Raw genomic sequence first — 16,743 nt, 5'->3', positions numbered from 1 at the left:
TGATGGACAGGGAGGCCTGGCGTGCTGTGATTCATGGGGTCACAAAGAGACGGACATGACTGAGTGACTGAACTGAACTGGACTGAACTTACATATAGCTGTGAAAAGAAGAGAAACAAAAAACAAAGGAGAAAAGGAAAGATATAAGCATCTGAATGCAGAGTTCCAAAGAATAGCAAGGAGAGATAAGAAAACTTCCTCAGTGATCAATGCAAAGAAATAGAGGAAAACAACAGAATGGGAAAGACTAGAGATATCTTCCAGAAAATTAGAGATACGTGGCTACGCTGGCACAGGAGGGCCTAGAGGAGCTATCTCACCTTGAAGGTTAGGAAGGGCAGCGGTAAGGAGCTACCCTTCGTCCAAGGTAAGGAGCAGTGGCTGCACTTTGCTGGAGCAGCCGTGAAGAGATACCCCATGCCCAAGGTAAGAGAAACCGAAATAAGATGGTAGATGTTGCAAGAGGGCATCAGAGGGCAGACACACTGAAACCATACTCACAGAAAACTAGTCAATCTAATCACACTAGGACAACAGCCTAGTCTAACTCAATGAAACTAAGTCATGCCCCCGGGGCAACCCAAGACGGGTGGGTCATGGTGGAGAGGCCTGACAGAATGTGGTCCACTGGAGAAGGGAACGGCAAACCACTTCAGTATTCTTGCCTTGAGAACCCCATGAACAGTATGAAAAGGCAAAATGATAGGATACTGAAAGAGGAACTCCCCTGGTCATTAGGTGCCCAACACGCTACTGGAGATCAGTGGAGAAATAACTCCAGAAAGAATAAAGGGAGGGAACCAAAGCAAAAACAATACCCAGCTGTGGATGCGACTGGTGATAGAAGCAAGGTCCGATGCTGTAAAGAGCAATATTGCATAGGAACCTGGAATGTCAGGTCCATGATCAGGCAAATTGGAAATGCTCAAACAAGAGATGGCAAGAGTGAACGTCGACATTCTAGGAATCAGCAAACTAAAATGGACTGAAATAGGTGAATTTAACTCAGATGACCATTATATCTACTACTGCATGCAGGAATCCCTCAGAAGAAATGGAGTAGCCGTCATGGTCAACAGAAGAGTCCGAATTGCAGTACTTGGATGCAATCTCAAAAATGACAGAATGATCTCTGTTTGTTTCCAAGGCAAACCATTCAATATCACAGTAATCCAAGCCTATGTCCCAACCAGTAATGCTGAAAAGCTGAAGTCGAATCGTTCTATGAAGACCTACAAGACCTTTTAGAAGTAACACCCAAAAAAGATGTCCTTTTCATTATAGGGGACTGGAATGCAAAAGTACGAAGTCAAGAAACACTTGGAGTAACAGGCAAATTTGGCCTTGGAATGCGGAATGAAGCAGGGCAAAGACTAATAGAGTTTTGCCAAGAAAATGCACTGGTCATAGCAAACATCCTCTTCCAACAACACAAGAGAAGACTCTACACATGGACATCACCAGATGGTCAACACCGAAATCAGACTGATTATATTCTTTGCAGCCAAAGATGGAGAAGCTCTATACAGTCAACAAAAACAAGACCAGGAGCTGGCTATGGCTCAGATCATGAACTCCTTATTACCAAATTCGGACTCAAATTGAAGAAAGTAGGGAAAACTGCTAGATCATTCAGGTATGACCTAAATCAAATCCCTTATGATTATACAGTAGAAGTGAGAAATAGTTTTAAGGGCCCAGATCTGATAGATAGAGTGCCTGATGAACTACGGAATGAGGTTCGTGACATTGTACAGGAGATAGGGATCAAGACCATCCCCATGGAAAAGAAATGCAAAAAAGCATAATGGCTGTCTGGGGAGGCCTTACAAATAGCTGTGGAAAGAAGAGAGGCAAAAAACAAAGGAGAAAAGGAAAGATAAGCATCTGAATGCAGAGTTCCAAAGAATAGCAAGAAATGATAAGAAAGCCTTCTTCAGTGATCAATGCAAAGAAATAGAGGAAAACAACAGAATGGGAAAGACTAGAGATCTCTTCAAGAAAATTAGAGAGGTCAAGGGAATATTTCATGCAAAGATGGGCTCGATAAAGGACAGACATGGTATGGACCTAACAGAAGCAGAAGATATTGAGAAGAGGTGGCAAGAATACACAGAAGAACCGTACAAAAAAGATCTTCATGACCCAGATAATCACGATGGTGTAATCACTCACCTAGAGCCAGACATCCTTGAATGTGAAGTCAAGTGGGCCTTAGAAAGCATCACTACAAACAAAGCTAGAGGATGTGACAGAATTCCAGTTGAGCTCTTTCAAATCCTGAAAGATGATGCTGTGAAGGTGCTGCACTCAATATGCCAGCAAATTTGGAAAACTCAGCAGTGGCCACAGGACTGGAAAAGGTCAGTGTTCATTCCAATCCCAAAGAAAGGCAATGCCAAAGAATGCTCAAACTACCACAGAATTGCACTCATCTCACACACTAGTAAAGTAATGCTCAAAATTCTCCAAGCCAGGCTTCAGCAATACGTGAACAGTGAACTTCCTGATAATCAAGCTCGTTTTAGAAAAGGCAGAGGAACCAGAGGTCAAATTGCCAACATCTGCTGGATCATGGAAAAGCAAGAGAGTTCCAAAAAAACATCTATTTCTGCTTTTTTGATTATGCCAAAGCCTTTGACTGTGTGGATCACAATAAACTGTGGAAAATTCTGAAAGAGATGGGAATACCAGACTACCTGACCTGCCTCTTGAGAAACCTATATGCAGGTCAGGAGGCAACAGTTACAACTGGACTTGGCCAAAAGACTGGTTCCAAATAGGAAAAGGAGTACGTCAAGGCTGTATATTGTCACCCTGCTTATTTAACTTATATGCAGAGTACATCATGAGAAAGCTTGGCTGGAAGAAGACAAGCTGGAATCAAGATTGCCAGGAGTAATATCAGTAAACTCAGATATGCAGATGACACCACCCTTATGGCAGAAAGTGAAGAAGAACTCAAAAGCCTCTTGATGAAAGTGAAAGAGGAGAGTGAAAAAGTTGGCTTAAAGCTCAACATTCAGAAAACGAAGATCATGGCATCTGGTCCCATCACTTCACGGGAAATAGATGGGGAAACAGTGGAAACAGTGTCAGACTTTATCTTTTTGGGCTCCAAAATCACTGCAGATGGTGACAGCAGCCATGAAATTAAAAGACACTTACTCCTTGCAAGGAAAGTTATGACCAACCTAGATAGCATATTCAAAAGCAGAGACATTACTCTGCCAACACAGGTCTGTCTAGTCAAGGTTATGGTTGTTCCAGCGGTCATGTATGGATGTGAGAGTTGGACTGTGAAAAAAGCTGAGCACCGGAGAATTGATGCTTTTGAACTGTGGTGTTGGAGAAGACTCTTGCGAGTCCCTTGGACTGCAAGGAGATCCAACCAGTCCATTCTAAAGGAGATCTGTCCTGGGTGTTCTTTGGAAGGAATGATGCAAAAGCTGAAACTCCAGTACTTTGGCCACCTCATGCGAAGAGTTGACTCATTGGAAAAGACTCTGATGCTGGGAGGGATTGGGGGCAGGAGGAGAAGGGATCGACAGAGGATGAGATGGCTGGATGGCATCACGGACTCGATGGATGTGAGTTTGAGTGAACTCCAGGAGTTGGTGATGGACACTGAGGCCTGGCGTGCTGCAATTCATGGGGTCGCAAAGAGTCAGAGACAACTGAGTGACTGAATTGATCGGAACTGAACTGAATAGCGAATGCTGTTAACACTTTTCATGTGCTTATTTGACATTTGTGTATCCTCTTCAATGAAATATCTGTACGTGTACCGTGCTAATTTTCTAATTGAATTGTTCATTTTTTAACACTGAGTTTTGAAAACTCCTTGGAAAGAAAATTATTACCAACCTAGACAGCATATTAAAAAGCAGAGACATTACTTTTTCAACAAAGGTCCTTCTAATCAATGCTATGGTTTTTCCAGTGGTCATGTATGGATGTGTGAGTTGAACTATAAAGAAAGCTGAGTGCAGAAGAATTGATGCTTTTGAATTGTCGTGTTGAAGAAGACTGCTGAGAGTCCCTTGGACTGCCAGGAGATCCAACCAGTCCATCCTAAAGGAGATCAGTCCTTGGGTGTTTATTGGATGGACCTATATTGAAGCTGAAACTGCAATTCTTTGGGCACCTAATGCGAAGACCTGACTCATCTGAAAAGATCCTGATATTGGGAGAGATTGAAGGGAGGAGGAAAAGGGGACAACAGAGGATGAGATAGTCATATGGCATCACCAACTCAATGGACATGAGTTTGGGTAAACTCTGGGAGTTGGTGATGGACAGGGAGGCCTGGCATGCTGTGGTTCATGGGGTTGCAAAGAGTAGGACATGACTGAGTGACTGAACTGAACTGAACTTTGAAAACTCTTCATATAGTCTACATATTATTCCTTTCTTTGATGTGTGACTTGCAGATATTTTCTCCTACTCTGTAGCTTGTCTTTTCAGTTTCACAGAGTTCTCCAAGGAGCAAAGCTTTTTAATCTTGATGAAGTCTAATTTATCAAATTTCCCTTTTTGTGTCTCATGCTTTTGGTGTCAAATTTCGGAACATTTTGCCAAGATCTGGAACCAAGGGTATTTCTTCTGAGTGTGTATGTTTCTTTAAGTTTTGAAATGTTATGTTTGACATTTAAGTTCATAATGCAATTTAATTAAATTTTCTATAAGATACAAGATTTAGCCTGAGGGTTTGTGTACTTTGCTTGTAGATGTCCAGTTGTTCTAGCACTATTTTGGCAATGGCTGTTTTTCTTCTTTGAATTGTTTTTGCACTTTTATCAGAATCAGCTTTATTTATGTGGGTGTATTTCTGGGTTCTCAGTTTAGTTCCATTGATGTATGTGTCTATCCTTCTGCTGATGCCACACACGTGATAACTGTGGCTATGTAAGCCCTGAAATCAAGCAGACTGATTCCTTTCAATTTATTTTTCTTTTGAAAAACTATTTTAGCTATTCTAGTTTCTTTACCATTCCTAATGCTGTTAGAATAATCTCATGTATATCTAAAATAAAATCTTGCTTAGAATTTGATAGGAATTATGTTAAATCTGTAGTAACTTGGGGAGAATTGATATCTTTACTATGATTAATTTTCTAATCCATGAACACAGTGTGCATCTGTATTAAATCAGATCTTTATAAAAATATTCTTTCATTAGCCTTGTTTAGCTTTCATCTTATAGCTTGTACATATTTTCTTAGATTTATACCTAAGTATACAATTTTTTGAGTGGTTGTACAAGGCATTGTATATTTTAACAGATTTGTGGTCTTCATGTTCATTGTTATTATGTGGAAATATTATTAATTTTGTATGTTTATTTTGTATCCTGTGACCTTACTGAAGTCATTTGTTATTGTTAAGAGTTTTTTGGTATATTCGCTGGGATTTTCTACATAGATAATCAAGTTATCTGCAAACAGGGATGTTTTTTTCTTCTTCTTTTAGGATCTGTATGCTTTTTCTTTCATTTTCTTGCCTTACTGCACTGGATAGTACTTCCAGAATTACATAATATGAATGGTAAGATGGGATATTTTTGTATTGTTCTTGAGTGTATATGGACAGCATTCAGTCTTTTGTTATTAAGTATAATGCTAACAGATAAGTTTTCAAAGATCCCACTTATCAAGTTGAGAAATTCCCCTCTAATTCTATTTTTCTGAAAAGACTTTCATATGAATGGACGTTGAATTTTGTCAAATGCTTTTCTGCATCACATAGTCATGTGATTTTTACTCTTCAGCTTGTCAATATGGTGGATTACATTGAGTGATTTTCAAACGTTGAATAAGTATCTTGCTTTCCTGGAATAAAGCACAACTGATCATGATGCACCTATATTCATGATGGGTGTTGGTCTGCAGTCTTCTTTTCTGTGCTATCTTTGTCTAGTTTTTGTAATACTAACTTCAAAGAATGAGTTGAGAAGTGTACCTACCCTTTTCTCTCGTAGAGATTGAATATAAAATCTTCAATACGATCTGACCAATGTCTCCATAGACTAGTGGCTCCATAGACCATCTCCCAGAATTTCATCTACTCATCTTCATCCACACCAATTCTATGGAGAAACCTATTTCTCTCTTCCCTGTGTAGCACTGCCCCTAGTGCAGAGTCAGGCATAGAATTTCCATTCAATAAATATTTGCTGAATAACTGATTTTATGAACAGATGGAAAAATAAATAATAATTGACTCCTGATTTGTTTGGCCGGCCCATCAAATTAGGCCATATTTCTAAAAAAAAAAAAAAAAATCAAATGCCAAATGATTCTCTTATTCCTAGTCCTTGTCCTGATATTCTGCCTTTTAAATCCATCTTTTTGAAATGGAGTCTTAAATTACTTTTTAAGGATTCAGTGAAAATCATTCTTCTTCTGTTTAGTGACTATCCTTGCTTATCACTGAGGTATACGGTAGGTAACAGACGGTCCACTGAAAATAGGTACTTTGAGGAAAGTTTAATAAGAATACTATGGAATATATATATATATATTATAATTACATACAAATGTGATGGCAGTGTTTAAGAAACCCAAGAAAGAGAAGTGTTAATACCCTAGGGCCAGTAATGGTGAAGTATCACTACTCCACTTCTAGCCCTGAATTCCAAGGAAGGGATAAATTATTGAAACCAGAGACCACCCAAACCGATTCTAGAAGGACACAGTCAAATTACGGTGAGCCAAAAGGAAGGGAGGAAATAAATATTATAGTCTCGTTCTCCTCTTATCCTCCTACGCCTTGCAAGGTCCCTTGTGGTGGTGGTGGTTTAGTCGCTGAGTCCTGTCAGACTCTTGCGACCCCATGGGCTACAGCCTGCCAGGATCCCCTGTCCATGGGATTCTCCAGGCAAGATTACTGGAAAGTGCTGCCATTTCCTTCTCCAAGGGATCTTTCTGACCCAGGAATTGAAATTGAGACTCCTGTATTGCAGGCAGATCCTTTACTGACTGACCTATGAGGGATGCCTGCAAGGTCCCTTGGATAACTTCAACTAGAAACTAGAGGGCAAAGAGCATGCTAATGTAGGGCATACAGATCAGCTTCCCAGAGTCCAAAGAGTGGGATGGAGAAGGTAGCAGATCAGGAGGGGCTAAAGAAAAATATTGGGCATGCCCTGCCACATGCTGTTAGGTCAAATTTCCAGACGTTAGGATGTTCTCTAATGACCACTGTTAAGGTCCCTTCTTATTGTGCTTCCTCTACAGGCCAGTCTCTTCTTTGATGGGTGGCCACCTATTGCTCCCTCACCTGTCTGCTCTAGCTGTATGTCACCATTTAATTGGCTCTTTCTGGATAGCTTGATACAGTCCACCTCTTCCATCTGACTTTTCCTTGCAGCTATGACTACTTTGAGTTGAAAAATTGTTTCTGACTCTTGAGGCAACTGATGTAAGAAACATGATTAGAACTCTTGGGAATGAATAAGGGAAATAGAAAACAAATGTCTCAGTTTTCATACTCAATAATTTAACTTGGAAACCTCAAAGAGCTTCTTAAGATTTCATCAAGAATATTTCTAAATAGGGCTTTGATTTTTCTATCCTCTTCTCACCCAAAAAAGAAAAAAAATAAATAAAAAGGGAAGACTTTAATTTTAGCAAGTTGGAGTCTAGTTACGAAACCACATAACAGATATTGGTTATTCTTTTTTTTTTTTTTGCTATGGACCATTTTCAAAGTCATTATTGAATTTGTTACAGTATTGCTTCTGTTTTAGGTTTTGATTTTTTTTAGCTGCAAGGCATGTGGGATCTTAATTTGCTGACCAGGATTGAACCTGCACCCCCTGCACTGGAAGGCAAAGTATCAACCACTAGACCACCAGAACGTCCCTATCTTGGTGATTCTTGAACTACCTTGAAAAGCAAATATAGTAATCATTTCAATGGGTGGGGACCTTATTTTGAATTTTTTAAAAAAATTTACTTGCTAGAATCTGTAGCTGGTCCCACCAACACCACTTGGGGACTGGTCTGCAATGACAGAAACCTCAGATAGCAGCTGCTTATCTTGTGCAAATATTCTGAAATTCCTGATTTATACCTGAGTGTGCCTGCATGCTAAGTCTCTTCAGTCATGTCCAACTCTTTGAGACCCTATGGACTATAGCCTGCCAGGCCCCTCTGTCCATAGTATTCTCCAGGGAAGAATGCTGGAGTGGGTTGCCATTTCTTCCTCCAGGGAATCTTCCTGACCCAGGGATCAAACCCGCGGTTCCTGCATTGCAGGCAGATTCTTTACCCCTGAGCTACCCTGGAAGCTCTCATACCTAAGAGTAGCCCCTAAAAGAATTCCCTTATAAATATGAATTTATTAGGGAACACAATAACTTCTACCGTGAACACATATGAAATCTATTACCTATTAATTTTCTACTGCCTGAAAGTGCTTTTTTAAATGTTGAAGAGCAATCTGTTTCCTTATTTAAAGGCAATCACATTGGTGTAGATCAGATAATGAACTCCTTACTGCAAAATTCAGACTTAAATTTAAGAAAGCAGGGAAAACCACTAGACCATTTGGATATGACCTCAATCAAATCCTTTACAGTTATACCGTGGAAGTGGCAAATAGATTCAAGGGATTAGAAAAAGCAAGAGAATCTCAGAAAAACATCTACTTCTGCTTCATTGATTACACTAAAGCCTTTGACTGTGTGGGTCACAACAAACTGTGGAAAATTGTTTAAGAGATCAGAATATCAGACTACGTTACCTGCCTCCTGAGAAATTTATATGCGGGTTAAGAAGCAATAGTTAGAACCAAACAAGGAACAACAGACTAGTTCCAAATTGGGAAAGGAGTACGTCAAGGCTGTATATCGTCATCCTGCTTATTTAACTTATATGCAGAGTACATCATGTGAAATGCCGGGCTGGATGAAGCACAAACTGGAATCAAGATTGCCAGGAGAAATATCAATCACCTCAGATATGCAGATGACACTACCCTTATGACCAACCTAGACAGCATATTAAAAAGCAGAGACATTACTTTGGCAACAAAGGTCTGTCTAGTCAAAGCTATCATTCTTCCAGTAGTCATGTATGGATACGAGGGTTGGACTATAAAGAAAGCTGAGCACCGAAGAATTGATGCGTTTGAACTGTGGTGTTGCAGAAGACTCTTGAGAGTCCCTTGGACTGCAAGGAGATCCAGCCAGTACATCCTAAAGGAAATCAGTCCTGGGTGTTCATTGTAAGGACTGATGTTGAAGCTGAAACTCCAATACTTTGGCCACCTCATGTGAAGACCTGACTCATTTGAAAAGACCCTGATGCTGGGAAAGTTTGAGTGCAGGAGGAGAAGGAGATGACAGAGGATGAGATGGCTGGATGGCATCACCGACTCAATGGACATGGGTTTGGGTAAACTCCGGCAGTGGTGATGGACAGGGAGGCCTGGTGGGCTTTGGTTCATGGGGTCGCAAAGAGTCAGATGTGATTGAGTGACTGAACTGAACTGAATTACCCTTTTGACAGAAAGCAAAGAGGAACTGAAGAGCCTCTTGATGAAAGTGAAAGAGGAGAGTGAAAAAGTTGGCTTAAAACTCAACATTCAGAAAACTAAGATCGTGGCATCCGTCTCATCACTTCATGGCAAACAGATTGGAACCAATGGAAATAGTGACAGACTTTATTTTTTGGGGCTCCAAAATCACTGTAGATGGTGAATGCAGCCATGAAATTAAAAGATGCTTGCTCCTTGGAAGAAAAGTTATGACCAACGTAGACAGCATATTAAAAAGCACAGACATTACTTTGCCAACAAAGGTCCATATAGACAAAGCTGTGGCTTTTCCAGTAGTCACATATGGTTGTGAGAGTTGGACCATAAGGAAAGCTGAGTGCTGAAGAACTGATGCTTTTGAACTGTGGTGTTGGAGAAGACTCTTGAGAGTCCGTTGGACTGCAAGGAGATCCAACTGGTCCATCCTAAAGGAGATCAGTCCTGAATATTCATTAGAAGGACTGATGCTGAAGGTGAAACTCCAATACTTTGGTCATCTGATGCGAGGAACTGACTCATTTGAAAAGACCCTGACTCTGGGAAAGATTGAAGGCAGGAGGAGAAGGGCTGACAGAGTCTGAGATGGTTGGATAGCATCACAGACTCGGTGGATATGAGTTTGAGCATGCTCCAGAAGTTGGTGATGGACAGGAAGTCTGGCGTGCTGCAGTCCATGGGGTCGCAAAGAGACAGACACGACAGTGATTGAACTGAACTGAACTGAAATAATTTAACTTCATAAGTCACATGTTCTTCATTTGAAAAGGGGGATTATTATGCCTCCTGCTAAGAGTTAGGTGTAACAAGTAGGCTTGGGGAAAATACAGTTCATTGAAAATGTCACCAGGCTTTTTATGAAAGGGCGTTTGTTCCACTAATTGTGGTTTCACTGTTTTGTTTTGTTTGAGGTTGGCAGGAACTGTTCTGTTTGAAAACTAATGTCAGAGTATCTGACAATCTTAACAAAAGTCTAAAAATTTCATTTACTATAAAAATCTTGGAAGAGTTTATGGGGAAAAGATGTTGTTCTGCCTTATCAAAAGCTTCAAACTCCTAAGAGCTGAACTGCTGTCACCTAATACCACAGCACTGGTGGAGTGTCAATACAGAAATGAATGTATGTGTGCATATAATATATATATGAGTGTGTACATATAATATATATATTTATATATATTCCAGGGAATATATATATTCCCTGGAAAGGAACAGGGGAGTCCAATGTAGAGATATTATGATTTTTTTCTTTTTTATTTTCTCTAGAATTTCTCTATATTTTTTTTTAGTATTGAAACACAAGACTCTGAAAACAGATTTCTCTGAGAAATATGCAGTTTGGTCATAAAGAGCTTGTCTCCCACTGCTAAGTACAACTAGGATATGGAAGTCACTTCTTGGTTAAAATAGAAGATGGCACACTGCTTTTCTTTTCCTTAGTATAAAACAAGTTTATATTCATTCCTCATCCTCTTTAGTTCATTTAGTTGAAACACTCATGCTTTTCTTGATATTTTTTGAGATTATTTAGTTTCTCGCTTGCATTGTATTTCTAGGCAGAAAAGATAGATGAATGAATTTACTCTGAGGGGCATTCCATTTAATCTCCTAAATGTATCTTTTGACTTAATACACAAAATAAAACTCTGCCCAGCATGAATTCTCTGTAACACCTACTGAGAGGTGTGCCCACTCTAATCTCAGGCACATGCAGATCAGTCTCAAATCCTCAAATCACATGAGCTCTTGGCAGCTGCTTAAAGCATCATAAACTGCGGATGTCAACTTTCTACCCATAGCGCCAATTCTAATCTTCTGCAAAATATTGCTGATGGTAATTTGTTTAATCTCTATAGAGTGCTGAGAACAATGAAATATTTTGACTAAACCAAGCAAATGAGATTTCGTGGGGCAGGACAAGCAGGACGGTGTAATCGGGACCTGAATCATTCTCCTACAGTTGCCCTAGTGCTCCTTTCTCTCCACCAAAACAAAGAATGACCATATAACATAACATCCAAGCCAGCACTTTGTGGGGTGACGGTACAAAAGAAATAGTTAGTTACACCATGCCAGCTGACGGAAACCAGATCTGGACACAGGAAACCAGGCCCAGTGGTTTCTATGTGCTTCCAGCTTATGACAGACCATTTGTAGGAGTTGAGTTCTGGTTGTACCACATACCAGCTGTGACCTTGGGCAATTACATGGTCTCACACAGCCTCCAATTCCCCATCTATAAAAAGGGTATAATAACAACTTTTCATTTGATTATGGCCAGATTTAAGTAATAAAATGCCTGGCATATAAAATGAGTTATATCTGTATAAGATACTGATAATTTGATTACTGTGATATATATGGTTATTCAAGCAAAATCCTAAATGAAAGAATTTGACCATATCCAGAAGGAAAGAATAATTGCATTCTGAGTATTTCAAAGTTAACTCTTTGTTCCTAAAAAGTGATCCGGAGGGTCCAGTGGTCTCACTTGTTTTAGAAAAGGATCTGCTGGATTGATGAGATATTGACTGGTCTGCAAAGTACAGTCTGAAAAGTCCTCAAATCTTTAGTCCTTATTATAGATTTCCAGTTTAATAAGTGTTATAAATATACAGCTTGTATTGAGTGTCCATCCTTGTTGGGCACTCTGCTAGGAATTTTCAAACTCTACATAGTTACTTCTAATCCTCAAAATATTGCTTATACAAAATATGTAATTTATAGTATCACTGCATACATATGAATATGGATAATCTTTCTGTATGAAGGAATTAAATGTCTCTCTCAAGGTCAAATAACTAGTTACTAGAGGAGGGGAGAGAGCAGTGACTATGTATCAAGTAGACAAATGAAAGCATTCTTTTTGTATTGTAAAGTCTACAGCCAGACAAGAATTCATTCACATATTCTACAAGCATAAATAATATTGCAACTGTGAAAAATGTTATGGGAATTATAAGGAGGGATTTAATGGAGTTAGAAAATCAGGAAAGACATTCCTGAAAATATCATACTTGACCTGAGATTTAAAGGATTACTGTGAGTTAACTAGGCAATGAAGGGTGAGGAGAGCTTTCCAGAAAGTCCTAAAAAGTGCCTGTGCAAAGGTGCTTTGGCAGGAGAGGACATGATGAGGGTAATTGTGACATGTGGCAAGAGAAAGAAATCACGTGGGAATGTGGTAAAAGGCGAGGATGGAGAGGAGGGAGCAGCTTAGCCTTTGAAGGGCTTCGATAAAGGAATCTGGACATTGTCAAAAGAAGAACCCACTCTAGGGTTTTAGAGCTTCCCAGGTGGCACAATAAAGGACAGAAACTGTATGGACCTAACAGAAGCAGAAGATATTAAATAGAAGTGGTGAGAATATGCAGAAGAACTACACAAAAAAAGGTCTTCATGATTCGGATAACCATAATGGTGTGATCACTCACCTAGAGCCAGACATCCAGGAGTATGAAGTCACGCGGGCCTTAGAAAGCATTACCACAAACAAAGCGAGTGGAGGTAATGGGATTTTAGTTGAGCTCTTTCAAATCCTGAAAGATGATGCTATAAAAATGCTACATTCAACATGCTAGCAAATTTGGAAAACTCAGCAGTGGCCACAGGACTGGAGAAGGTCAGTTTTCATGCCAATTCCAAAGAAAGGCAATGACAAAGATGTTTGAACTACCACACAGTTGCACTCATTTCACATGCTAGCAAGGTAACACTCAAAATCCTTCAAGTTAGACTTCAACAGCACATGAACCAAGAACTTTCAGATGTACAAATTGGATTTAGAAAAGACAGAGGAACCACAGAAAAAATTGTCAACATGTGTTCGATCATAGAAGAAGCAAGGAAATTCAAGAAAAAACATCTAATTTTGCTTCATTGACTAGGCTCAACCTTTGAATGTGTGGGTCACAACAAACTGGAAAATTCTTCAAGAGATGGGAATACCAGACCACCTGACTTGCCTCCTGAGAATCCTGTATGCAGGTCAAGAAGCAACAGTTAGAACTGGACATGGAACAATGAACAGGTTCCAAATTGGGAGAGGAGTATGTCAAGGCTGTATATTGTCACCCTGCTTATTTAACTTCTATGCAGAGTATATCATGTGAAATGCCAGGCTGGATGAAGTGCAAGCTGGAATAAAGATTGCCAGGAAAAATATCAATAACCTCTTTTATTCAGATGACACCCACCCTAATGGCATAAAGTGAAGAGGAACTGAAGAACCTCTTGATGAGGTGAAAGAGGAGAGTGAAAAAGCTGGCTTAAAACAACATTCAAAACAAAGATCATGGCATCTGGTCCCATCACTTCATTGCAAATAGATGGGGAAAAATGGAAATAGTGACAAATTTATTTTCTTGGACTCCAAAATTACTGTGGAGAGTGACTGAAGCCATGAAATTAAACGACTCTTGCTTCTTGGAAGAAAAGCTGCGACAAACCTAGACAGCATATTAAAAAGCAGAGACATCACTTTGCCAACAAATGTCCAAACAGTCAAACTTTGATTTTTCAATGATGATCCAGTAATCACATATGGATGAGAGTTGGACCATAAAGAGGGCTGAGCACTAAAGAATTGATGCTTTTGAATTGTGGTTGTAGAGAAGGCTCTTGAGAGTCCTTTGGACAGCAAGGAGGTCAAACCAATCAAGCCTAAAGGAAATCAGTCCTGAAAATTCATTGGAAGGACTAATGTTGAAGCTGAAGCTCCTTACTTTGGCCACCTGATGAAAAGAGCCAGCTCACTTTAAAAGACCCTGATGCTGGGGAAGACTGAGGACAAGAGAAGAAGGGGGCAACAGAGGATGAGATGGTTGGACATGAGTCTGAACAAACTTAATGGACATGTGTCTGAACAAACTCCGGGAGACAGTGAAGGACAGAGAAGCCTAGCATACTGCAGTCCATGTGATCACATGGTCAGATATGACTGAGCAACTGAACAACAATAACAACGAGTTTCAAGCAGAGTTCAGATCTGCCTTTTGAACAGATCACTCTGACTGCAGGCACAAGACAGATGAGATGGAATCAGAGTTGATATGGCAAAATCAGTTAGGCTGCTTTCATTGTATGATAGCATTATACAATGGGAGAAACAGATAACATGATAGATTTGATATTTATGAGATAAAAGTGGGAGAATTTGAAGCATGGTTGTGTGAAAGTCAAGGAAGATGGCTTAGTTTCCATTTTGTGCACTGAATAGACAATGGGTTAAGAAACAGGGCTAATTTTATGGGTGAACTTATGAATACAAGTTTGGATGTGGCAAGTTTTGTGGTATGTTTGACATGTTCAAGAGGGGTTCTGAAGTAGACAGAAAATAGGATATGCAGGTTTGGTGTTCCGCGGAGATGAATCAGATGGAGATAATATTTACGTCTTGTCACATCTGAGGTGATAATAAAAGCTGGAGTTATGGATGAGATTATGTTTGGAGAGAATACTGAGATAAGAGAGGGCCAAGTTTGTATGAAGCCTTAAGGAATCTGAACTGCCCTTTGCTGGGAAAGCTGAAGCTAATTCTTAATGACCATCACGGAGGCTATTGAGAATTTCTGCTCTTAGATGGAGGCGAGTATTGGTGGCAAAAGACATTTTGGCCAACCTCGAAAATTGAAGCATCTAGGCTAACCCTAAACTTGAGTAGGCAAATGTCTAAATGGATCCTTTCCTAGGGCTGGATTGAGTAGAACTCTTCGGCAAGGACACATTTATCTTTGAGCCCATTCACTATGCTACTTTTTGTATATACCTGACAATAATCTGCATGAGTTTGTGTGGAATTTGACTTGCTTCTCCATATTTGGAAAGAGGAAAGGAATTCCAGGTCTGGGTTTCAAAGTCAATAACTTAGGGAAAGTGCACAGAAAGAGGAGTTTTCCTACACACTTAGCCCACTAAGTATTTCTAGAAACCTGAGCACATGTGGAGTTGCTCTATGCAGTATTTTAGATACTTGAGAAATGGAAAAGCAGAGGATAACAAAAGTGCTCTGGGGCAATTTCCATGTGACTGGGAAAGTGAAATGAAAAATTTTGAGGGTAGAGCTAAGTGAAAGTGAAAGTGAATGTCGCTCAGTCGTGTCCAACTCCTTGCGACCCCATGGACTATACAGTCCATGGAATTCTCCAGGCCAGAATACTGGAGTGGGTAGCCTTTCCCTTCTCCAGGGGATCTTCCTGACCCAGGAATCGAACCCAGGTCTCCCACATTGCAGGTGGATTCTTAACCAATAGCTATGGCGGAAGCCTAGAGCTCACACTAATTTGTATCAAAATTATCACTTTATCAAGTTGGGGATTTGCCTGAGTTGGTATTCTTAAAGAATGCCAAGGAGTACCTAGAATCTGACTTACAAAATGTTCATATTCTAAACATGATGAATCATATGGCAAAATAGTATATTGTTGCATTTTCTGACTGGTATAATGCTTCATTTAGGAATAAAACTTGGTCAAAACACATTCAAGGACACGGCATGTAATTGTTTATCATCTTCCAAGTATTTCTGGGATTTGGCACCACTGTTTGCTCAGTGCTGAATTTGGAAGTTGGAATGTCTTTGCACACATGCCTCATCAACATCTAAGTCAACATTCCTTCAGTATGTTGAATATTTTCCATTGGTTCATGTCGCATTCCTTTTAACAACCTTCCATTAAATTCCTACTACCATCTCTTTAAACATGCTCTTTTCCTCTTATAAATAAAATGTGCAATATAGACCTAAATAAATATATATAATTTATAGCAATATTATATAGCATTATGTTAAAATCCTATCAAAACTACAGTTACTCAATTTATAGAATAAAACATGCTCTTATGTTTTCTTTGAGAATACATAGTCTTCAGCTATCTTAGCGTGTGCATCGTCATTATTAAACATTCTCATTACGGGATTTGGAATTCTTATAAATCTAAATGGCTTTTTTTCTTCTTTTGAATTTTTTATTTTGTATTGGATATAGCCAATTAACAATATTGTGGTAGTTTCAGGTGAACAACAAAGGAACTCAGCTATACATATGCATGTATCCATCCTCCCCCAGACCTCCTCCCATTCAGGCTGCCACATAACATTGAGCAGAGTTCCATGTGCTATACAAAAAGTCCTTGTTAGTTGTCCATTTAAAATATAGCAGTGTTTACATGACTATCCCAGATTCCCTATCTAGTCCTTTACCC

This window comes from Capricornis sumatraensis, chromosome 5 (genome assembly GCF_032405125.1).
Source record: "Capricornis sumatraensis isolate serow.1 chromosome 5, serow.2, whole genome shotgun sequence".
In the NCBI taxonomy this organism is placed as follows: domain Eukaryota; kingdom Metazoa; phylum Chordata; class Mammalia; order Artiodactyla; family Bovidae; genus Capricornis; species Capricornis sumatraensis.
Note: the sequence above shows the minus strand (reverse complement) of the source record.